Source organism: Ranitomeya imitator, chromosome 3 (genome assembly GCF_032444005.1).
Source record: "Ranitomeya imitator isolate aRanImi1 chromosome 3, aRanImi1.pri, whole genome shotgun sequence".
NCBI lineage: Eukaryota > Metazoa > Chordata > Amphibia > Anura > Dendrobatidae > Ranitomeya > Ranitomeya imitator.
The window spans coordinates 440,280,499-440,305,466 of record NC_091284.1 but is presented as its reverse complement, the minus strand read 5'-3'; the positions used below and the strand labels follow the sequence as shown (position 1 = coordinate 440,305,466).

Here is a 24,968-nt window from a genome sequence, read left to right as displayed (position 1 = left end):
CATCGGCCATGGCTGGATTGTAATATTTCACCATTTTTTTAGGTGAAATATTACAAATCGCTCTGATTGGCAGTTTCACTTTCAACAGCCAATCAGAGCGATCGTAGCCACGAGGGGGTGAAGCCACCCCCCCTGGGCTAAACTACCACTCCCCCTGTTCCTGCAGATCGGGTGAAATGGGAGTTAACTCTTTCACCCGATCTGCAGGGACGCGATCTTTCCATGACGCATATGCTGCGTCATGGGTCGGAATGGCACCGACTTTCATGACGCAGCGTATGCGTCAAAGGTCGGGAAGGGGTTAATATCTGAGTTATGGTTTTTCTGTAATAGCTTTATTGTGGGTAGAAGTCCCCTCTAAAATTGTAAAGTGCTGTGGAATATGTTGGCACTATAAAAATTAAAATTATTATTATAATACTAGATGGTGGCCTGATTCTAATGCATCGGGATTTCTAGAATATGTATGTAGCTTATTTATGAAGATTTCAGAATAATGCAATGAATACACAGGATTCGGCCAGCCGGGCGCGACCAATTAGCAAAGCGTGGTTCAAATCCCGCGCCAATTCGCAGCCGGACGGTGCATGTTGCTGATTGTTCGTGGCCGGCCACAACCAATCAGTGAAGCCAGGGCCAGCTGCAGGTTTTTGAGGGCCCCGGGCGGAAGAGTCTCACAGCCCACGTAGTATATAACACAGCCACACAGTATATAGCACAGACACGTAGTATATAGCACAGCCACGTAGTATATAGCACAGCCATGTAGTATATTGCAGAGCCACGTAGTATACAGTATATCACAGACCACACAGTATATAACACAGCCCACGTAGTATATAGCACAGCCCACGTAGTATATAGCACAGCCCATGCAGTATATAACACAGCCCACGTAGTATATAACACAGCCACGTAGTACATAGCACAGCCACGTAGTATATTGCACAGCCACGAAGTATATAGCACAGCCCACGTAGTGTAGAGCACAGCGATGTAGTATATAACTCAGCCCACGCAGTATATAACACAGCCCACACAGTATGTAACACAGCCCACGTAGTATATAACACAGCCCACATAGTATATAGCAATGTGGGCACCATATCCCTGTTAAAAAAAGAATTAAAATAAAAAATAGTTATATACTCACCTTTGGCAGCCCCCTGGATCCAGCCCAGGCCTTTAGCGATGTTCCTCGCGATGCTCCGTTCCCAGTAATGCCTTGCGGCAATAACCTGTGATGGTGTAGCGGTCTCTCGCAATGCATTCTTGTGACAGGAGCATCGCGAGGAGCGGGAAAGGCTGCCGTGGACGCCAGAAGGTGAGAGTATAATGATTTTTTTTATTATTATTATTTTTAACATTATACGTTTTTACTATTGATGCTGCATAGGCAGCATCAATAGTAAAAAGTTGGTCACACTTACAGGTTTAATGGTAGCATTAACGGACTGTTTTACTCCGTGTTATGCAGAGGTGTAACGCTGTCCATTTGACGGACTGCTAAAACGCTATGTGGGCGCTGACTGGAGGGGAGTATGGAGGGGGAACTGACTGGAGGGGAGTAGGGAGAGGTCAATTCGCGTCCAGACTGTGCCTATCGCTGATTGGTCGCACCCAGCCGGCCGCAACCAATCAGCGACGTGGGATTTCCGTGACAGACAGACAGACAGACAAACAGACAAACAGACAAACAGACGGAAGTGGACCTTAGACGATTATATATATATAGATTTAAACACAGGATCTAATGTAACAAAATAGGTAAAAAGCCAGGGGGGTGAATACTTCCACAAGCTACTGTAAATAGTCCAATTTGATTTTTTTTCCATTTTTTATTAACTTGTCCACAGTATTTGCTTCTTTCAAGTACTTGATTTAAAGTGTCTATATAGTAAATCCATAAGCTTATTATATAAGCAGACCCTCATTAGCTTGTTATCAGTTAGAGCATCCATGAATTACCTATTCTGTCATTCATTTAACCCCTTAGCGACCGCCGATACGCCTTTTAACGGCGGCCGCTAAGGGTACTTAAACCAATTAACGGCGCTGTGGAAAAAGTGAATAGCGCCCCCCAGAGGCCGATTTTCTCCGGGGTCTCGGCTGCCGGGGGTAGCCGAGACCCCAGAGAACATGATTCGGGGGGTTTTTAACCCACCCCGCATTTGCGATCGCCGGTAATTAACCGTTTACCGGCGATCGCAAAAAAAAAAAAAATGCGATCTCTTTTTAATTTCTCTGTCCTCCAGGTGGCCCCCCAATACTCACCTATCTCCCCCGATGCCCCTCGTGTCTCCCGGTGGGCGCCGCCATCTTCAAAATGGTGGGCGCATGCGCAGTGCGCCCGCCGGCCGGCCCCGCGAGAATCTTTGGGGTCTCGGCTGTCGGGGGAGACCCCAAAGAGCATGATCGGGGTCGGTTTTACCGACCCCTGTTTTGCGATCGCCGGTAATTAACTGTTTACCGGCGACCGCAAAAAAAAAAAAAGTAAAGTGTAATTCTCTGTCCTCTGATGTGATCGCACATCAGAGGACAGAGAAATAGGGGGATTCGGGGACCCTAGCATACTCACCTAGGTCCCTGGATCGTCTTGCTGCTCCTCCTGGCTGCCGGCAGAAGAAAATGGCGGGCGCATGCGCAGTGCGCCCGCCATCTGTCTCCATCTGCCGGCCGGCAGGAGAAGAGCAGTTGGGGCTAAAATTAGGGTTAGGGGTAGGGTTAGGGTTAGGGGTAGGGTTAGGGGTAGGGTTAGGGGTAGGGTTAGGGTTAGGGGTAGGGTTAGGGGTAGCGTTAGGGGTAGGGTTAGGGGTAGGGTTAGGGTTAGGGGTAGGGTTAGGGGTAGGGTTAGGGGTAGGGTTAGGGGTAGGGGTAGGGTTAGGGTTAGGGCTAGGGTTAGGGCTAGGGTTGGGGCTAAATTTAGGGTTAGGGTTGGGGCTAAATTTAGGGTTAGGGTTGGGGCTAAATTTAGGGTTAGGCTTCTTTCACACTTACGTCGGTACGGGGCCGTCGCAATGCGTCGGCCCGACATACCGACGCACATTGTGAAAATTGTGCACAACGTGGGCAGCAGCTGTAGTTTTTCAATGCATCCGCTGCCCAATCTATGTCCTGGGGAGGAGGGGGCGGAGTTACGGCCACGCATGCGCTGTCAGAAATGGCGGATGCGACGTACAAAAAAAGTTTCATTGAACGTTTTTTGTGCTGACGGTCCGCCAAAACACAACTGATCCAGTGCACGACGGACGCGACGTGTGGCCATCCGTTACGATCCGTCGGCAATACAAGTCTATAGGCAAAAAACGCATCCTGCGGGCACATTTGCAGGATCCGTTTCTTGTCTAAAACGATGGATTGCGACGGATGCCAAACAACGCAAGTGTGAAAGTAGCCTTAGGGCTAGCGTTAGGGTTGGGGCTAAAGTTAGGGCTAGGGTTGGGGCTAAAGTTAGGGTTAGAGCTGGGATTAGGGTTAGGGTTTGGATTAGGGTTGGTATTAGGGTTAGGGTTGGCATTAGGGTTACGCTTGGGATTAGGGTTAGGTTTGGGATTAGGGTTAAGGTTAGGGTTGTGATTAGGGGTGTATTGGGATTAGGGTTAGGTTTGAGGTTAGGGTTGAGATTAGGATTAGGGGTGTGTTGGATTTAGGGTTTTGATTAGGGTTATGGTTAGGGTTGACATTAGGGTTGTTTTGGGGTAAGGGTTGTGATTATGGTTAGGGTTAGTGATTAGGATTATGGATCAGGTTGGGATTAGGGTTAGGGGTGTGTTGGGGTTAGGGTTGGAGCTAGAATTGGGGGGTTTACACTGTTTAGGTACATCAGGGGGTCTCCAAACACGACAGCCAATTTTGCGCTCAAAAAGTCAAATGGTGCTCCCTCCCTTCTGAGCTCTGCCGTGCGCCCAAACAGTGGGTTACCCCCACATATGGGGCATCAGCGTAGTCGGGATAAATTGGACAACAACTTCTGGGGTCCAATTTCTCTTGTTACCCTTGTGAAAATAAAAACTTGGGGGCTACAATATCTTTTTTGTGAAAAAAAAAAATATTTTTTATTTTCACGACTCTGCATTCTAAACTTCTGTGAAGCACTTGGGCATTCAAAGTTCTCACCACACATCTAGATAAGTTCCTTGGGGGGTCTAGTTTCCAAAATGGGGTCACTTGTGGGGGGTTACTACAGTTTAGGTAAATCAGGGGCTCTGCAATCGCAACATAATGCCCACAGACCATTCTATCAAAGTCTGCATTCCAAAAAGGCGCTCCTTCCCTTCCGAGCTCTGCCGTGCGGCCAAACAGTGGTTTACCCCCACATATGGCGCATCATCGTACTCGGGATAAATTGTGCAACAACTATTGCAGTCCAATTTCTCCTGTTACCCTTGTGAAAATAAAAATTTGTGGGCAAAAAGATCATTTTTGTAGAAAAAATGCAATTTTTTTTTTCACGGCTCTACATTATAAACGTCTGTGAAGCACATGGGGGTTCAAAGTGCTCACCACACATCTAGATATGTTCCTTAAGGGGTCTAGTTTCCAAAATGGGGTCACTTGTGGGGGGTTTCCACTGTTTAGGCACATCAGAGGCTCTCCAAACGCGACATGGCGTCCAATCTCAATTCCAGCCAATTCTACATTGAAAAAGTAAAACGGCACTCCTTCTCTTCCAAGCTCTGCGGTGCGCCCAAACAGTGGTTTACCCTCACATATGGGGTATCGACGTATTCAGGAGAAATCGCACAACAACTTTTGTGGTCTAATTTCTCCTGTTACCCTTGTGAAAATAAGAATTTGTGGGCGAAAAGATCATTTTTGTGTAAACAAAAGCGATTTTTTTATTTTCACGGCTCTACGTTATAAACTTCTGTGAAGCACTTGGGGGTTTAAAGTGCTCACCACACATCTAGATAAGTTCCTTAAGGGGTCTAGTTTCCAAAATAGGGTCACTTGTGGGGAGTTTCCACTTTTTAGGCACATCAGGGGCTCTCTAAACGTGACATGGCGTCCGATCTCAATTCCAGCCAATTCTGCATTGAAAAAGTCAAACGGCGCTCCTTCACTTCTAAGTTCTGCGGTGCGCCCAAAAAGTGGTTTACCCCCACATATGGGGTATTGGCGTATTCAGGAGAAATTGCATAACAAAATTTATGGTTAAATTTCTGTTTTTACACTTGTGAAAATAAAAAAATGGTTCTGAATTAAGATGTTTGCAAAAAAAAGTTAAATGTTCATTTTTTCCTTCCACATTGTTTCAGTTCCTGTGAAGCACGTAAAGGGTTAATAAACTTCTTGAATGTGGTTTTGCGAACCTTGAGGGGTGTAGTTTTTAGAATGGTGTCACACTTCATTATTTTCTATCATATAGACCCCTCAAAATGACTTCAAATGTGATGTGGTCCCTAAAAAAAAATGGTGTTGTAAAAATGAGAAATTGCTGGTCAACTTTTAACCCTTATAACTCCCTAACAAAAAAAAATGTTGTTTCCAAAATTGTGCTGATGTAAAGTAGACATGTGGGAAATGTTATTTATTAACTATTTTTCATGACATATCTCTCTGATTTAAGGGCATAAAAATACAAAGTTTGAAAATTGCAAAATTTTAAAAATTTTCGCCATATTTCCGTTTTTTTCATAAATAATCGCAAGTAATATCGAAGAAATGTTACCACTAACATGAAGTACAATATGTCAAGAAAAAACAATCACAGAATCAGCGGGATCCGTTGAAGCGTTCCAGAGTTATAACGTCATAAAGTGACAGTGGTCAGAATTGCAAAAATTAAGTACCAAATTGGCTCTGTCACTAAGGGGTTAAAGAGAATGTGTCATCTGTAAATGAAACATTGTTTAATTGTTGTTGTGTTAAATGTTTTTTAAAACACTTTTATATATATGTTTTTTTACATATCACAATCTTAATTAAAAATAGAAACCATGTAATCTTTACAGTGGCCACTAAAGCTAACTTTCTGATGTTTCAGTAAATCCACATCAACATTAGCAGCAATGAACAAACTCTGAGCATATCATTTGTGTTGAAGTATCTAATGAGCGTGGTCAAAGATAATTACAGAGGGAGGGGGAACAGTGTCAGCTGTTACATTACCTGTTATGATTGGTGTATCTTGCATTATCAGCTATATACTGAGGTGTTACTTGTCATTGAAATCCTACCTCTGATGATAAGGAGTCTGCTGAAAACTATTCCTAAAATTACAGGAAGTATGAGTATAAACTGAGCCAAGTAGCCAGTGCGAAAATTGCAAGATTACTAATTTTGTTTCTAAAAAAAGATTGTTGAAAGTGGAGGGGACACCAAGCACAATGGGGTCTTATGCAAGGGAGGAATATAGTGTTAGGTGAAAAAGGAAACTGCTCACATATTGGGGTTGGGTATTAACCCACAATGAAAGACTCAAGATTAGAGTTGAGCGACCTTGACCTTTTTAGAGTCGAGCCGGGTTTTGCGAAACCCGACTATGTCCAAAGTCGGGTCGAGTGAAATCGGCCGATTATGACGTAAAGTCGGGATCGACCGAAACACGAAACCCAATGCAAGTCAATGGGGCAGCATAGTCGGCAGTGAGTGGGGGCCAGGAAAACACCTAGAGTGCCCATTTTAATGTCAAAACCATCCATTCTTCTTAATGAAGCTTGTCAAGCGTAATTTACCTTATAATAATTGGAAGGCATTTGAAATTGGGGGTCATTTGGCTAAAGTTGTGGGGGGTAGGGCTGGTTCAAGTAATTAGTGGGCCCAGGAAATCTGGACCACGTCACGGCAGTGGAGCAGGGAGAGGTAAGTATTTCAACTTTGCAAGTGCTGTGAACCTGAGCAAGCAGGGGGGGCCCACTCGTTGGCATTGGCACTGGCACAGGGCCCCTCAAAGTACAGCGGTGTGTTTGCACGGCGGGGGCGCCTCCCACCGGCAGCAACACTTTTGCGTACTATGAGAGGCCCTGTGCCAGTGACGTCGCCAACTAGTATTCCTCCCCCCACCTGATGAAGGAACCTGCACTTTCATCTGCACCTTCCTCTTTGTCCCCGTGTAAGGTGGTATGGTATGCGGGAAGAGCAACCTGACTTTCAGCAGGGTCACAATGTTGTTGTGTAGCGTGCACGGGGAATGTTGCGTTATGGGTCAATGTACCAGCAGACTCATCTATCACTGGCTGGGCAATGGGCACGATGAAGTGGAAACACAGATATAGGCCCAAAGAAGAAAGTGGGCTAAATGCAGTTCAAAATTGGTAACACAGGAATAACCAGGGGGCATTGCAGTGGAGGACAACTGGAATGAGAGGCTGACACAGAGAGTAGGGCCAAATCAGTAAGTAGTCGAAATGCAGTTCAAAATTGGCAACCGTAGTAAACAGGCGGCACAGCTTTGTTCAGTGGAGGAGAACAGCAAGGAGTGGCAGACACCGATAGTAGGCCCCAAACCAACTAGTACGCCAAATGCAGTTGTTCCATTTAACCACAATTTAATGAGAGCCTGAAGATAGAAGCTCAGGAAAGGCAACCTGGGGAACACCTTGGAGTGTAACACACCATCTCTCTCCACCCCATACCCATTTTGTATGGCCTAATGCAGTGTACTTTTCTACAACTACTAAACGAGAGTCGGAAGACCGAAGCAATGGCAAGGAAACCTGGGGAACACCTTAGAGTGTAACACACCCTCTCTCTACACCCCATACCCAATTTGAAGGTCTAATGCAGTGTAGTTTCCAAGAACTACTAAACGAGAGCCGGAAGATCGAAGCTCAGGAAAGGCAACCTGGGGAACACCTTGGAGTGTAACACACCCTCTCGCTACACCCCATACCCAATTTGAAGGCCTAATGCAGCGTAGTTTCCAACAACTACTAAACGAGAGCCGGAAGATCGAAGCTCAGGAAAGGCAACCTGGGGAACACCTTGGAGTGTAACAAACCCTCTCTCTACACCCCATACCCAATTTGTAGGCCTAATGCAGCGTAGTTTCCGACAACTACTAAACGAGAGCCGGAATATCGAAGCTCAGGAAAGGCAACCTGGGGAACACCTTGGAGTGTAACACACCCTCTCTCTACACCCCATACCCAATTTGTAGGCCTAATGCAGCGTAGTTTCCGACAACTACTAAACGAGAGCCGGAATATCGAAGCTCAGGAAAGGCAACCTGGGGAACACCTTGGAGTGTAACACACCCTCTCTCTACACCCCATACCCAATTTGAAGGCCTAATGCAGTGTAGTTTCCAAGAACTACTAAACGAGAGCCGGAAGATCGAAGCTCAGGAAAGGCAACCTGGGGAACACCTTGGAGTGGAACACACCATCTCTCTACACCCCATACCCAATTTGAAGGCCTAATGCAGCGTAGTTTCCAACAACTACTAAACGAGAGCCGGTAGATCGAAGCTCAGGAAAGGCAACCTGGGGAACACCTTGGAGTGGAACACACCATCTCTCTACACCCCATACCCAATTTGAAGGCCTAATGCAGCGTAGTTTCCAACAACTACTAAACGAGAGCCGGTAGATCGAAGCTCAGGAAAGGCAACCTGGGGAACACCTTGGAGTGTAACACAACGTCTCTCTACACCACGGAAGGGATGATTCTTAGGAAGGAAGGCTGTTGGAAATAAGCATTGCGCGTCCGAGGGTGATTAGATTCTTATTAGGTATATACTCACCCTCGGACGCGCCCTGCTTCTTTATTTGGAATGAATGTTTATTTGCAATGTGGTGTTGACTTTCTCTATTATTTTGGTAATTAATGATTTTATTATTTTCATTATTTTGCATCTTATCGGCAATAATATAAAGAAGACGCGACAGGACAACACTCGGTGGATGCCATATGTGTGTTTTCAATTTAAAAAACCTTTCAGTTAACTACTTGCAGGAGAAAGTAATTGTAGCTGGTGGCCATTTTTAGTACTGTACCAGATTTTAGCTGTTTGTTTGTTTTTAATGTCAAAATGTCTGCATTTGATATCTCACCAGTATTTTCTTTTTTATAAGCAAAATCCTTTTTTTTTTATTTTATGATGTTGGTTCAAGGGGTACACAGGCAGCAGTAGACAGGTCAGTGGAGGCCTAGTGGAAGGAGGGACCGCAGACAGGCTTCGAAGCCCTAACATAATAAATTGGGCTGCCTGTAGGCAATTTAAAATTGGTTCCAGGGGAACACGGGCAGCAGTAGACAGGTCAGTGGAGGCCTAGAGGAAGGAGGGACCGCAGATGCGCCAATGTTTCCCCCATACCAAATTTGTAGGCCTAATGCAGTGTAGTTTCCAACAACTACTAAACGAGAGCCGGAATTTCGAAGCTCAGGAAAGGCAACCTGGGGAACACCTTGGAGTGTAACACACCCTCTCTCTACACCCCATACCCAATTTGAAGGCCTAATGCAGTGTAGTTTCCAAGAACTACTAAACGAGAGCCGGAAGATCGAAGCTCAGGAAAGGCAACCTGGGGAACACCTTGGAGTGTAACACAACGTCTCTCTACACGACGGAAGGGCTGATTCTTAGGAAGGAAGGCTGTTGGAAATAAGCATTGCGCGTCCGAGGGTGATTAGATTCTTATTAGGTATATACTCACCCTCGGACGCGCCCTGCTTCTTTATTTGGAATGAATGTTTATTTGCAATGTGGTGTTGACTTTCTCTATTATTTTGGTAATTAATGATTTTATTATTTTCATTATTTTGCATCTTCTCGGCAATAATATAAAGAAGACGCGACAGGACAACACTCGGTGGATGCCATATGTGTGTTTTCAATTTAAAAAAACTTTCAGTTAACTACTTGCAGGAGAAAGTAATTGTAGCTGGTGGCCATTTTTAGTACTGTACCAGATTTTAGTTGTGTGTTTGTTTTTAATGTTAAAATGTCTGCATTTGATATCTCACCAGTATTTTCTTTTTTATAAGCAAAATACTTATTTTTATATTTTCTGATGTTGGTTCCAGGGGTACACGGCCAGCAGTGCCCTGGTCAGTGTAGTAGTAGTTGAAAGAATGGACCGCAGACAGGCATCGAAGGCCTAAAATAAAAACACATGGCTGTAGGCAATTTTAAATTGGTTCCAGGGGTACACGGACAGCAGTGGTGTGGTCAGTGGAGGCCTAGTGGAAGGAGTGACCGCAGACAGGCATCGAAGGCCTAAAATAATAACACATGGCTGTAGGCAATTTTAAATTGGTTCCAGGGGTACACGGGCAGCAGTGACCTGGTCAGTGTAGTAGTAGTTGAAAGAATGGACCGCAGACAGGCATCGAAGGCCTAAAATAAAAAAATTGGGCTGGCTGTAGGCAATTTTAAATTGGTTCCAGGGGTACACGGGCAGCAGTGGTGTGGTCAGTGGAGGCCTAGTGGAAGGAGTGACCGCAGACAGGCATCGAAGGCCTAAAATAATAACACATGGCTGTAGGCAATTTTAAATTGGTTCCAGGGGTACACGGGCAGCAGTGACCTGGTCAGTGTAGTAGTAGTTGAAAGAATGGACCGCAGACAGGCATCGAAGGCCTAAAATAAAAAAATTGGGCTGGCTGTAGGCAATTTTAAATTGGTTCCAGGGGTACACGGACAGCAGTGGTGTGGTCAGTGGAGGCCTAGTGGAAGGAGTGACCGCAGACAGGCATCGAAGGCCTAAAATAATAACACATGGCTGTAGGCAATTTTAAATTGGTTCCAGGGGTACACGGACAGCAGTGGTGTGGTCAGTGGAGGCCTAGTGGAAGGAGTGACCGCAGACAGGCTTCCAAGGCCTAACATAACAAACTTGGGCTGGCTGTAGGCACTTTTAAATTGGTTCCAGGGGTACACGGGCAGCAGTGGTCTGGTCAGTGGAAGTCAAGTGGAAGGAGTGACCGCACACAGGCTTCCAAGGCCTAACATAACAAACTTGGGCTGGCTGTAGGCACTTTTAAATTGGTTCCAGGGGTACACGGGCAGCAGTGACCTGGTCAGTGTAGTAGTAGTTGAAAGAATGGACCGCAGACAGGCTTCGAAGGCCTAACATAACAAACTTGGGCTGGCTGTAGGCACTTTTAAATTGGTTCCAGGGGTACACGGGCAGCAGTGGTCTGGTCAGTGGAAGTCTAGTGGAAGGAGTGACCGCAGACAGGCTTCCAAGGCCTAACATAACAAACTTGGGCTGGCTGTAGGCACTTTTAAATTGGTTCCAGGGGTACACGGGCAGCAGTGGTCTGGTCAGTGGAAGTCTAGTGGAAGGAGTGACCGCAGACAGGCTTCCAAGGCCTAACATAACAAACTTGGGCTGGCTGTAGGCACTTTTAAATTGGTTCCAGGGGTACACGGGCAGCAGTGACCTGGTCAGTGTAGTAGTAGTTGAAAGAATGGACCGCAGACAGGCTTCGAAGGCCTAACATAACAAACTTGGGCTGGCTGTAGGCACTTTTAAATTGGTTCCAGGGGTACACGGGCAGCAGTGACCTGGTCAGTGTAGTAGTAGTTGAAAGAATGGACCGCAGACAGGCTTCGAAGGCCTAACATAACAAACTTGGGCTGGCTGTAGGCACTTTTAAATTGGTTCCAGGGGTACACGGGCAGCAGTGGTCTGGTCAGTGGAAGTCTAGTGGAAGGAGTGACCGCAGACAGGCTTCCAAGGCCTAACATAACAAACTTGGGCTGGCTGTAGGCACTTTTAAATTGGTTCCAGGGGTACACGGGCAGCAGTGGTCTGGTCAGTGGAAGTCTAGTGGAAGGAGTGACCGCAGACAGGCTTCCAAGGCCTAACATAACAAACTTGGGCTGGCTGTAGGCACTTTTAAATTGGTTCCAGGGGTACACGGGCAGCAGTGACCTGGTCAGTGTAGTAGTAGTTGAAAGAATGGACCGCAGACAGGCTTCGAAGGCCTAACATAACAAACTTGGGCTGGCTGTAGGCACTTTTAAATTGGTTCCAGGGGTACACGGGCAGCAGTGGTCTGGTCAGTGGAAGTCTAGTGGAAGGAGTGACCGCAGACAGGCTTCCAAGGCCTAACATAACAAACTTGGGCTGGCTGTAGGCACTTTTAAATTGGTTCCAGGGGTACACGGGCAGCAGTGGTCTGGTCAGTGGAAGTCTAGTGGAAGGAGTGACCGCAGACAGGCTTCGAAGGCCTAACATAACAAAATTGGGCTGGGTGTAGGCACTTTAAATTGGTTCCAGGGGTACATGGGCAGCAGTGTATGGTCAGTGGAAGTCTAGTGGAAGGAGTGACGGCAGACAGTCTTCGAAGGCCTAACATAACAAAATTGGGCTGACTGTAGGCACTTTTAAATTGGTTCCAGGGTAACACGGCCAGCAGTGCCCTGGTCAGTGTAGTAGTAGTTGAAAGAATGGACCGCAGACAGGCATCGAAGGCCTAAAATAAAAACACATGGCTGTTGGCAATTTTAAATTGGTTCCAGGGGTACACGGACAGCAGTGGTGTGGTCAGTGGAGGCCTAGTGGAAGGAGTGACCGCAGACAGGCATCGAAGGCCTAAAATAATAACACATGGCTGTAGGCAATTTTAAATTGGTTCCAGGGGTACACGGGCAGCAGTGACCTGGTCAGTGTAGTAGTAGTTGAAAGAATGGACCGCAGACAGGCTTCGAAGGCCTAACATAACAAACTTGGGCTGGCTGTAGGCACTTTTAAATTGGTTCCAGGGGTACACGGGCAGCAGTGGTCTGGTCAGTGGAAGTCTAGTGGAAGGAGTGACCGCAGACAGGCTTCCAAGGCCTAACATAACAAACTTGGGCTGGCTGTAGGCACTTTTAAATTGGTTCCAGGGGTACACGGGCAGCAGTGGTCTGGTCAGTGGAAGTCTAGTGGAAGGAGTGACCGCAGACAGGCTTCGAAGGCCTAACATAACAAAATTGGGCTGGCTGTAGGCACTTTAAATTAGTTCCAGGGGTACATGGGCAGCAGTGTATGGTCAGTGGAAGTCTAGTGGAAGGAGTGACGGCAGACAGTCTTCGAAGGCCTAACATAACAAAATTGGGCTGACTGTAGGCACTTTTAAATTGGTTCCAGGGTAACACGGCCAGCAGTGCCCTGGTCAGTGTAGTAGTAGTTGAAAGAATGGACCGCAGACAGGCATCGAAGGCCTAAAATAAAAACACATGGCTGTAGGCAATTTTAAATTGGTTCCAGGGGTACACGGACAGCAGTGGTGTGGTCAGTGGAGGCCTAGTGGAAGGAGTGACCGCAGACAGGCATCGAAGGCCTAAAATAATAACACATGGCTGTAGGCAATTTTAAATTGGTTCCAGGGGTAGACGGGCAGCAGTGACCTGGTCAGTGTAGTAGTAGTTGAAAGAATGGACCGCAGACAGGCATCGAAGGCCTAAAATAAAAAAATTGGGCTGGCTGTAGGCAATTTTAAATTGGTTCCAGGGGTACACGGGCAGCAGTGACCTGGTCAGTGTAGTAGTAGTTGAAAGAATGGACCGCAGACAGGCATCGAAGGCCTAAAATAAAAAAATGGGGCTGGCTGTAGGCAATTTTAAATTGGTTCCAGGGGTACACGGACAGCAGTGGTGTGGTCAGTGGAGGCCTAGTGGAAGGAGTGACCGCAGACAGGCATCGAAGGCCTAAAATAATAACACATGGCTGTAGGCAATTTTAAATTGGTTCCAGGGGTACACGGGCAGCAGTGACCTGGTCAGTGTAGTAGTAGTTGAAAGAATGGACCGCAGACAGGCATCGAAGGCCTAAAATAAAAAACTTGGGCTGGCTGTAGGCAATTTTAAATTGGTTCCAGGGGTACACGGGCAGCAGTGGTGTGGTCAGTGGAGGCCTAGTGGAAGGAGTGACCGCAGACAGGCATCGAAGGCCTAAAATAATAACACATGGCTGTAGGCAATTTTAAATTGGTTCCAGGGGTACACGGGCAGCAGTGACCTGGTCAGTGTAGTTGTAGTTGAAAGAATGGACCGCAGACAGGCATCGAAGGCCTAAAATAAAAAAATTGGGCTGGCTGTAGGCAATTTTAAATTGGTTCCAGGGGTACACGGGCAGCAGTGGTGTGGTCAGTGGAGGCCTAGTGGAAGGAGTGACCGCAGACAGGCATCGAAGGCCTAAAATAATAACACATGGCTGTAGGCAATTTTAAATTGGTTCCAGGGGTACACGGGCAGCAGTGACCTGGTCAGTGTAGTAGTAGTTGAAAGAATGGACCGCAGACAGGCATCGAAGGCCTAAAATAAAAAAATTGGGCTGGCTGTAGGCAATTTTAAATTGGTTCCAGGGGTACACGGACAGCAGTGGTGTGGTCAGTGGAGGCCTAGTGGAAGGAGTGACCGCAGACAGGCATCGAAGGCCTAAAATAATAACACATGGCTGTAGGCAATTTTAAATTGGTTCCAGGGGTACACGGGCAGCAGTGACCTGGTCAGTGTAGTAGTAGTTGAAAGAATGGACCGCAGACAGGCATCGAAGGCCTAAAATAAAAAAATTGGGCTGGCTGTAGGCAATTTTAAATTGGTTCCAGGGGTACACGGGCAGCAGTGACCTGGTCAGTGTAGTAGTAGTTGAAAGAATGGACCGCAGACAGGCATCGAAGGCCTAAAATAATAACACATGGCTGTAGGCAATTTTAAATTGGTTCCAGGGGTACACGGGCAGCAGTGACCTGGTCAGTGTAGTAGTAGTTGAAAGAATGGACCGCAGACAGGCATCGAAGGCCTAAAATAAAAAAATTGGGCTGGCTGTAGGCAATTTTAAATTGGTTCCAGGGGTACACGGGCAGCAGTGGTGTGGTCAGTGGAGGCCTAGTGGAAGGAGTGACCGCAGACAGGCATCGAAGGCCTAAAATAATAACACATGGCTGTAGGCAATTTTAAATTGGTTCCAGGGGTACACGGGCAGCAGTGACCTGGTCAGTGTAGTAGTAGTTGAAAGAATGGACCGCAGACAGGCATCGAAGGCCTAAAATAAAAAAATTGGGCTGGCTGTAGGCAATTTTAAATTGGTTCCAGGGGTACACGGACAGCAGTGGTGTGGTCAGTGGAGGCCTAGTGGAAGGAGTGACCGCAGACAGGCATCGAAGGCCTAAAATAATAACACATGGCTGTAGGCAATTTTAAATTGGTTCCAGGGGTACACGGACAGCAGTGGTGTGGTCAGTGGAGGCCTAGTGGAAGGAGTGACCGCAGACAGGCTTCCAAGGCCTAACATAACAAACTTGGGCTGGCTGTAGGCACTTTTAAATTGGTTCCAGGGGTACACGGGCAGCAGTGGTCTGGTCAGTGGAAGTCTAGTGGAAGGAGTGTCCGCAGACAGGCTTCCAAGGCCTAACATAACAAAATTGGGCTGGCTGTAGGCACTTTAAATTGGTTCCAGGGGTACATGGGCAGCAGTGTATGGTCAGTGGAAGTCTAGTGGAAGGAGTGACGGCAGACAGTCTTCGAAGGCCTAACATAACAAAATTGGGCTGACTGTAGGCACTTTTAAATTGGTTCCAGGGTAACACGGCCAGCAGTGGCCTGGTCAGTGTAGTAGTTGTAGAAAGAAGGGACCGCAGACAGGCTTCGAAGGCCTAACATAACAAAAATGTCAAAACAATGGTATTGTCAGTGCCAGGCATTGAAGGATGTCAGCGCCTAGACTACACATTGGTGAAGCTGTGAGAGATAATTTTGCTAGTGGTAGAGCACTGTTTGAGCTGGGGGGGGGAACTGTCTTGTGGCCGGCGTTACAGGCACAGGGCCCCTCATATTACAACGGTGTGTCTGACGTTGGGTGCGCACCACCACCGCCAGAGACACTTTATTGTACTATGAGGGACCCAGTGGCAGTGCCGTCGACCAAAAGCGGCCACACCCACCTCTTCAGACAAACAGCACTCTCAAGGGTCCAAGCGCAAAGTGGCGATAGCACGGCCCCGTGTGGGGAGTTTGGCCATTTCATGAGGTGGAAACATGTCGTATGCTGGACAATCAGGTGAAGAAAATTACGAGATTGGAAAAGTCATTCAGAATAGTCCACAGGCAAGACCTTTTCATAGGAAAGCTAGGTGTCAGCCGGGCAGGGTGGGGCAAAAGATTTTGAAATCCAGTTGTGGTTCATTTTAATGAAGGTTAGATCATCTACATTTTGGGTAGCCAGACGAGTCCTTTTTTCTGTTAGTATTGAACCTGCAGCACTGAATACTCTTTCTGATAGGACACTAGCTGCCGGGCAAGCAAGCTCCTGCAATGCATATTCTGCCAATTCTGGCCAGGTGTCTAATTTGGATGCCCAGTAATCAAATGGGAATGACGGTTGAGGGAGAACGTCGATAAGGGATGAAAAATAGTTTGTAACCATACTGGACAAATGTTGTCTCCTGTCACTTTGAATTGATGCTGCAGTACCTGTCCTGTCTGCGGTCATAGAAAAATCACTCCACAACCTGGTCAGAAAACCCCTCTGGCCAACGCCACTTCTGATTTCTGCCCCTCTAACACCTCTGGTCTGCTGGCCCCTGGAGCTCGTGTGAGAACGATCACGGGCGCTGTGTGCAGGGAATGCCAGAAGCAAACGGTCAACAAGAGTTGATTGTTTTGTTGCTAATATTAGTTCCAAGTTCTCATGTGGCATAATATTTTGCAATTTGCCTTTATAGCGAGGATCAAGGAGGCAGGCCAACCAGTAATCGTCATCGTTCATCATTTTTGTAATGCGTGTGTCCCTTTTGAGGATACGCAAGGCATAATCCGCCATGTGGGCCAAAGTTCCCGTTGTCAAATCTGCGGTTGTGCTTGGTTGAGGGGCAGTTGCAGGCAAATCTACGTCACTTGTGTCCCTCAAAAAACCAGAACCCGGCCTTGCCACGCCACCAATTTCCCGTGCCCCCGGGAAAGCTTCCTCATTAAAAATATACTCATCCCCATCATCCTCCTCATCCTCCACCTCCTCTTCGCCCGGTACCTCGTCATGTACACTGCCCTGACCAGACAATCGCTGACTGTCATCAAGGCTTTCCTCTTCCTCTGGTGCAGACGCCTGATCCTTTATGTGCGTCAAACTTTGCATCAGCAGACGCATTAGGGGGATGCTCATGCTTATTATGGCGTTGTCTGCACTAACCAGCCGTGTGCATTCCTCAAAACACTGAAGGACTTGACACATGTCTTGAATCTTCGACCACTGCACACCTGACAACTCCATGTCTGCCATCCTACTGCCTGCCCGTGTATGTGTATCCTCCCACAAAAACATAACAGCCCGCCTCTGTTCGCACAGTCTCTGAAGCATGTGCAGTGTTGAGTTCCACCTTGTTGCAACGTCTATGATTAGGCGATGCTGGGGAAGGTTCAAAGAACGCTGATAGGTCTGCATACGGCTGGAGTGTACAGGCGAACGGCGGATATGTGCGCAAAGTCCACGCACTTTGAGGAGCAGGTCGGATAACCCCGGATAACTTTTCAGGAAGCACTGCACCACCAGGTTTAAGGTGTGAGCCAGGCAAGGAATGTGTTTCAGTTGGGAAAGGGAGATGGCAGCCATGAAATTCCTTCCGTTATCACTCACTACCTTGCCTGCCTCAAGATCTACAGTGCCCAGCCACGACTGCGTTTCTTGCTGCAAGAACTCGGACAGAACTTCCGCGGTGTGTCTATTGTCGCCCAAACACTTCATAGCCAATACAGCCTGCTGACGTATGCCAGTAGCTGCCCCATAATGGGAGACCTGGTGTGCAACAGTGGCAGGTGCGGATGGAGTGTTTGTGCGACTGCGGTCTGTGGACGAGCTCTTGCTTCTGCAGGAGGACGAGGAGGAGGAGGAGGAGGGGGTGCGAACGGCTACAGACAACTGTTTACTAGACCGTGGGCTAGGCAGAACTGTCCCAAACTTGCTGTCCCCTGTGGACCCTGAATCCACCACATTTACCCAGTGTGCCGTGATGGACACGTAACGTCCCTGGCCATGCCTACTGGTCCATGCATCTGTTGTCAGGTGCACCTTTGTGCTCACAGATTGCCTGAGTGCATGGACGATGCGCTCTTTAACATGCTGGTGGAGGGCTGGGATGGCTTTTCTGGAAAAAAAGTGTCGACTGGGTAGCTCGTAGCGTGGTACAGCGTAGTCCATCAGGTCTTTGAAAGCTTCGCTTTCAACTAACCGGTAGGGCATCATCTCTAACGAGATTAGTCTAGCTATGTGGGCGTTCAAACCCTGTGTACGCGGATGCGAGGCTAAGTATTTCCTTTTTCTAACCATAGTCTCATGTAGGGTGAGCTGGACTGGAGAGCTGGAGATCGTGGAACTAGCGGGGGTGCCGGTGGACATGGCAGACTGAGAGACGGTGGGAGATGGTATTGTTGCCGCCGGTGCCCTAGATGCAGTGTTTCCTACTACGAAACTGGTGATTCCCTGACCCTGACTGCTTTGGCCTGGCAAAGATACCTGCACAGATACAGCAGGTGGTGCGCTAAATGGTGGTCCTACACTGCCGGAAGGGATGTTGCGTTGATGACTAGCTTCATTGGCCGAGGGTGCAACAACCTTAAGGGACGTTTGGTAGTTAGTCCAAGCTTTCAAATGCATGGTGGTTAAATGTCTATGCATGCAACTAGTATTGAGACTTTTCAGATTCTGACCTCTGCTTAAGGAAGTAGAACATTTTTGACAGATGACTTTGCGCTGATCAATTGGATGTTGTTTAAAAAAATGCCAGACTGCACTCTTTCTAGCATCGGATACCTTTTCAGGCATTGCAGACTGAGCTTTAACCGGATGGCCACGCTGTCCTCCACCAGGTTTTGGCTTTGCCACGCGTTTTGGGCAAGATACGGGCCCGGCAGATGGAACCTGTGGCGATGTTGATGCCTGCTGCGGCCCCTCCTCCTCCTCGGCTTCAGAACTGCTGCCGCCTGCACCCTGTTCCCCCAATGGCTGCCAATCGGGGTCAAGAACTGGGTCATCTAATAACTCTTCTTGTACCTCCTGCGCAACTTCGTCTGTGTCACCGTGTCGTTCGGTGGTATAGCGTTCGTGATGGGGCAACATAGTCTCATCAGGGTCTGATTCTTGATCAGCACCCTGCGAGGGCAATGTTGTGGTCTGAGTCAAAGGACCAGCATAGTAGTCTGGCTGTGGCTGTGCGTCAGTGCACTCCATGTCAGATTCAATTTGTAATGGGCATGGACTGTTAACTGCTTCACTTTCTAAGCCAGGGACGGTATGTGTAAAGAGCTCCATGGAGTAACCCGTTGTGTCGCCTGCTGCATTCTTCTCTGTTGTTGTTTTTGCTGAAGAGGACAAGGAAGTGACTTGTCCCTGACCGTGAACATCCACTAACGACGCGCTGCTTTTACTTTTACCAGTTTCACGAGATGAGGCAAAAGAGCTAGAGGCTGAGTCAGCAAGATAAGCCAAAACTTGCTCTTGCTGCTCCGGCTTTAAAAGCGGTTTTCCTAATCCCAGAAAAGGGAGCGTTCGAGGCCTTGTGTAGCCGGACGACGAACCTGGCTCCACAGCTCCAGACTTAGGTGCAATATTTTTTCCCCCACGACCACCTGATGCTCCACCACTACCACTACCCTCATTACCAGCTGACAATGAACGCCCCCGGCCACGACCTCTTCCACTAGACTTCCTCATTGTTTTAAAAACGTAACCAAACTAACGTTATTTGTTGCAGTCACACAACTTACACGGTGAGCTATAACTTCAGTATGATTTAGCTACCCCTTTACAGGTTGGTGAGACCACAGCGAAAATCAGGCCCAATGTTACACACTCTTTTTTTGGTGGCTGCAAATTAGAGAGATGCCCCACACGCAGGACTGTCACTGAAGCACAAATGTTAATATTAATGTCACACTATTATTTTTTTTTTATTTTTATTTTTTTCAGGAACACTTTAGAAACCCCCCCCAAAAAAAAAAAAAGATTTTTGCAGGGAGAATTTAGAAAACAAATGTAACAAACTATATGCTTTCTATGGGCCACTGAGTGAGAGATGACGCACACAGGAATCAGGAGTGGCACACAAGCCCAGAGGCCAATATTTTTCTACCAATGATTGATGGAGTTATTTTCTCTGGTAGATTTTGGAACCCAAATCAAGGAAAAAAAATGTAGGCTTTCTATGGACCACAATTGGAGAGAGAGAGAGAGAGAGAGAGAGATGGCACACCCAGGAGTCAAGACTGGCACACAAGCAGAAAGGCCAATATTAATCTCCCACTGTTTTTTTTGGTTGTTTTTTTTTTTTTTTTTTCAGGGAGACTTTAGAAAAAAAAATAATAAAAAAAATATGATTTTATCAGGAAGAATTTAGAAACCAAATAAAATAAAATGATTTTTTCAGGGAGAATTTATAAAACAAATAAAAACAAAAATAGGCGTTCTATGGCCCACTGACTGAGAGATGACGCACACAGGAGTCAGGAGTGGCACACAAACCCAGAGGCCAATATTTTTCTACCAATGATTGATGTAGTTATTTTCTCTGGTAGATTTTAGAACCCAAATCAAGGAAAAAAAATATAGGCTTTCTATGGACCACAATTGGAGAGAGAGAGAGAGAGAGAGAGAGAGAGAGAGATGGCACACCCAGGAGTCAAGACTGGCACACAAGCAGAAAGGCCAATATTAATCTCCCACTGTTTTTTTTGGTTGTTTTTTTTTTTTTTTTTTCAGGGAGACTTTAGAAAAAAAAAAAAAAAAAAAAATATGATTTTATCAGGAAGAATTTAGAAACCAAATAAAATAAAATGATTTTTTCTGGGAGAATTTATAAAACAAATAAAACCAAAAATAGGCGTTCTATGGCCCACTGACTGAGAGATGACGCACCCAGGAGTCAAGACTGGCACACAAGCAGAAAGGCCAATATTAATCTCCCACTGTTTTTTTTTTTTTTTTTCAGGGAGACTTTAGAAAAAAAAATAATAAAAAAAAATGTGATTTTATCAGGAAGAATTTAGAAACCAAATAAAATAAAATGATTTTTTCAGGGAGAATTTAGAAAACAAATAAAACCAAAAATAGGCGTTCTATGGCCCACTGACTGAGAGATGACGCACCCAGGAGTCAAGACTGGCACACAAGCAGAAAGGCCAATATTAATCTCCCACTGTTTTTTTTTTTTTTTTTCAGGGAGACTTTAGAAAAAAAAATAATAAAAAAAATGTGATTTTATCAGGAAGAATTTAGAAACCAAATAAAATAAAATGATTTTTTCTGGGAGAATTTATAAAACAAATAAAACCAAAAATAGGCGTTCTATGGCCCACTGACTGAGAGATGACGCACCCAGGAGTCAAGACTGGCACACAAGCAGAAAGGCCAATATTAATCTCCCACTGTTTTTTTTTTTTTTTTTCAGGGAGACTTTAGAAAAAAAAATAATAAAAAAAATGTGATTTTATCAGGAAGAATTTAGAAACCAAATAAAATAAAATGATTTTTTCTGGGAGAATTTATAAAACAAATAAAACCAAAAATAGGCGTTCTATGGCCCACTGACTGAGAGATGACGCACCCAGGAGTCAAGACTGGCACACAAGCAGAAAGGCCAATATTAATCTCCCACTGTTTTTTTTTTTTTTTTCAGGGAGACTTTAGAAAAAAAAATAATAAAAAAAATGTGATTTTATCAGGAAGAATTTAGAAACCAAATAAAATAAAATGATTTTTTCAGGGAGAATTTAGAAAACAAATAAAACCAAAAATAGGCGTTCTATGGCCCACTGACTGAGAGAGAGAGAGAGAGAGATGGAACGCTTAGTACTGGCACACAAGCCCAAAGGGCAATATTAATCTCCCTTTTTTTTTCCAGGGAGAATTTCTAAAACCCCAAAAAAAAAAAAAATAGGCTTTCTATGGCCCACTATTTGTGAGAGAGATGGGACGCTCAGGACTGGCACAGATGGCACGCTCAGGACTGGCACAGAAGCCCAGAGGCCAATATTAATCTCCCTTTTTTTCTGGTAGAATTTATAAAACCAAAAAAAAATTTAAATAGGCTTTCTATGGCCCACTATTTGTGAGAGAGATGGCACGCTCAGGACTGGCACAGATGGCACGCTCACAACTGGCACACAAGCCCAGAGGCCAATATTAATCTCCCTTTTTTCAGGGAAAATTTATAAAACAAAAAAAAAAAATAAATAGGCTTTCTATGGCCCACTATTTGTGAGAGAGATGGCACGCTCAGGGCTGGCACAGATGGCACGCTCAGGACTGGCACACAAGCCCAGAGGCCAATATTAATCTCCCTTTTTTTCAGGGAGAATTTATAAAACCCCAAAAAAAATAAAATAGGCTTTCTATGGCCCACTATTTGTGAGAGAGATGGCACACTCAGGACTGGCACACAAGCCCAAAGGCCAATATTAATCTCCCACTGTATTTTTATCAGGGAGAATTTATACACCCCACAAAAAAAAATACAGAAAAATGAAAAGGCTTTCTATGGCCCACTATGTGAGAGAGATGGCACACACAGGGATGGCACTCTAGCAGAAATGCCAAATTGCCAATCTTAATCTCCCACCAAAAAAAAAAAAAAACAGGGAATGTCCTACAATTACTATCTCCCTGCCTGCAGTAATCTCAGCCAGGTATGGCAGGCAGCTACTATCTCCCTGCCTGCAGTAATCTCAGCCAGGTATGGCAGGCAGCAATAAGGAGTGGACTGATGCACAAATGAAATAAAAAGTGTGGACAAACAAAAAAGATAGCTGTGCAGAAAGGAAGGAACAAGAGGATTTGTGCTTTGAAAAAAGCAGTTGGTTTGCACAGCGGCGTACACACAGCAATGCAGCTATCAGGGAGCCTTCTAGGGCAGCCCAATGAGCTACAGCGCTGAGGGGAAAAAAAAAAAAAAAAAAAAACTTCCACTGTCCCTGCACACCGAGGGTGGTGTTGGACAGTGCAAATCGCTGCAGCACAAGCGGTTTTGTGGTTAATGGACCCTGCCTAACGCTATCCCTGCTTCTGACAAAGCGGCAGCAACCTCTCCCTAAGCTCAGATCAGCAGCAGTAAGATGGCGGTCGGCGGGAACGCCTCTTTATAGCCCCTGTGACGTCGCAGACAGCAAGCCAATCACTGCAATGCCCTTCTCTAAGATGGTGGGGACCAGGACCTATGTCATCACGCTGCCCACACTCTGCGTTTACCTTCATTGGCTGAGAAATGGTGCTTTTCGCGTCATTGAAACGCGACTTTGGCGCGAAAGTCGCGTACCGCATGGCCGACCCCGCACAGGGGTCGGATCGGGTTTCATGAAACCCCGACTTAGCCAAAAGTCGGCGACTTTTGAAAATGTTCGACCCGTTTCGCTCAACCCTACTCAAGATGAATCAGCTGCTGCAGCACCTACAGAATGGGAATCCAGTTGTAACAAACAATAGATGGGAGAATGAGGATGATAGTCCTGGCTGCTGATGTTGAAGGCCAGACATCAGGAAACAACAAAGAAAGGTTCATACAGTTTATTCTCTACGAGTTTGGATCAACTTCTTCCTCATGAGAACCACAGTATGGCCGGGGTCACACTTGCGAGTTCAATGAGAGAAACTCACGCACCAAGTCCTGGCACTGCCGCCGGCACTCGGGACCGGAGTTTGCGGCTGCATGTATGTCTATGCAGCTGAACGGTCCAATACAGGAGTGCCGGCGGCAGTGCTTTGATGCCACCACACCAACACCCCAACCTACTGTCTCCTTCCCCACCACCCTGTAGAATGTAAGTCTGCAACGGCTGGGTCCTCGCCCCTCCTTATCAGTCTGCAATTTTTAGTTTGTCTACTGTAAGTGATATCTGTAATTTGTATGTAACCCCTTCTCATGTAAAGCACCATGGAATCAATGGTGCTATATAAATAAAAAATGATAATAATGAGCTACGTCATACAGTAAGAAAGAGAGAAGCATTTTAGCAGGTTTGGGTATGTATACAGCAGAGTATTTTTGTTTAGCAGTAATGTAATGTAATGCTGCTTATTTGTAGATTTTAGCTAAAGCCAGTATGGCTTATACAATGATCCTCCACAGTTGTTTCATGCTGCTATCATTTCAAATGTGTGTAAGATTACATCAGATCCAGTCACCGCATGAAGGGAAATGATTAATATAAAAGTGTGTATTTATTTTGAGCTGATCACAGTGATCAGATGTGGGCAACTCGTGATGCTTATCACAGTATAAGAGAAATCCAAGTTTTCAAATACAAAATAATTTAGTATAGGTTCACATTTACTATTTTCTATATAAGTAGAAATTAAGAAGACTACAAATGTGTCTTATGTATTCTATACTGTTCTGGCTTGTAGCTACGTGCCTATATGCCTTAGAGAGGAAAAGATAAATTTCATTATTTAGATATTAAAGTAATGACTGAATATGGCACCCACCATCCACTACTAACATTGGCTTGTTAAAACTAGGGTACACTTGGCCACGCTGATTCCATCAAACACACAATGTCAAGAACTTCTTCAGTCCAAGTAGTTTATTGATTCCGCAAACAATAGGTCAATGCATTTCAGGATCATATAGATCCTTTTGTCAGGACAATTTGTCTACTGTATATGCAATATCACATTGGCAACCCAAAAGATTTTTGGCTATGATTGTAATGTTGTATTTGGACTAATTGCGCTGATGACGGGGGGTCTGTACGAATTGAATTGACCTGTTGTTTGTGGAATCTATAAACTATTTGGCATGAAGAAGATTGTCAATGTCTTTTGTTTGATGGAAGCAGCGGTGGCCAAGTGAACCCTCGTTTTTCAAGCCTATGTTTTATGCCTACTTCAGAACAGTTCAATAACCCTGAGAGGGGTTCTTTTAGCAATCAACATGACTGAAAGCTTGTGTAGATGTTATGTCATCTACACCAGAGGTCCCCAACTCCAGTCCTCAAGGCCCACCAACAGGTCATGTTTTCAGGATTTCCTTAATCTTACCCAGGTAATAATTGCATCACCTGTGCAATGCAAAGGAAATCCTGAAAACATGACCTGTTGGTGGGCCTT

The 24,968-nt window shown here is 45.9% G+C and overlaps 1 protein-coding gene across 2 annotated transcripts in view; it reads left to right on the top strand.

Annotated features, from left to right (window-relative positions):
• DOC2B (double C2 domain beta) overlaps positions 1-24,968 on the top strand; it is a 1,593,495-nt gene that overhangs the window by 752,308 nt on the left and 816,219 nt on the right. The gene's annotated exons all lie outside the window — the stretch shown is intronic.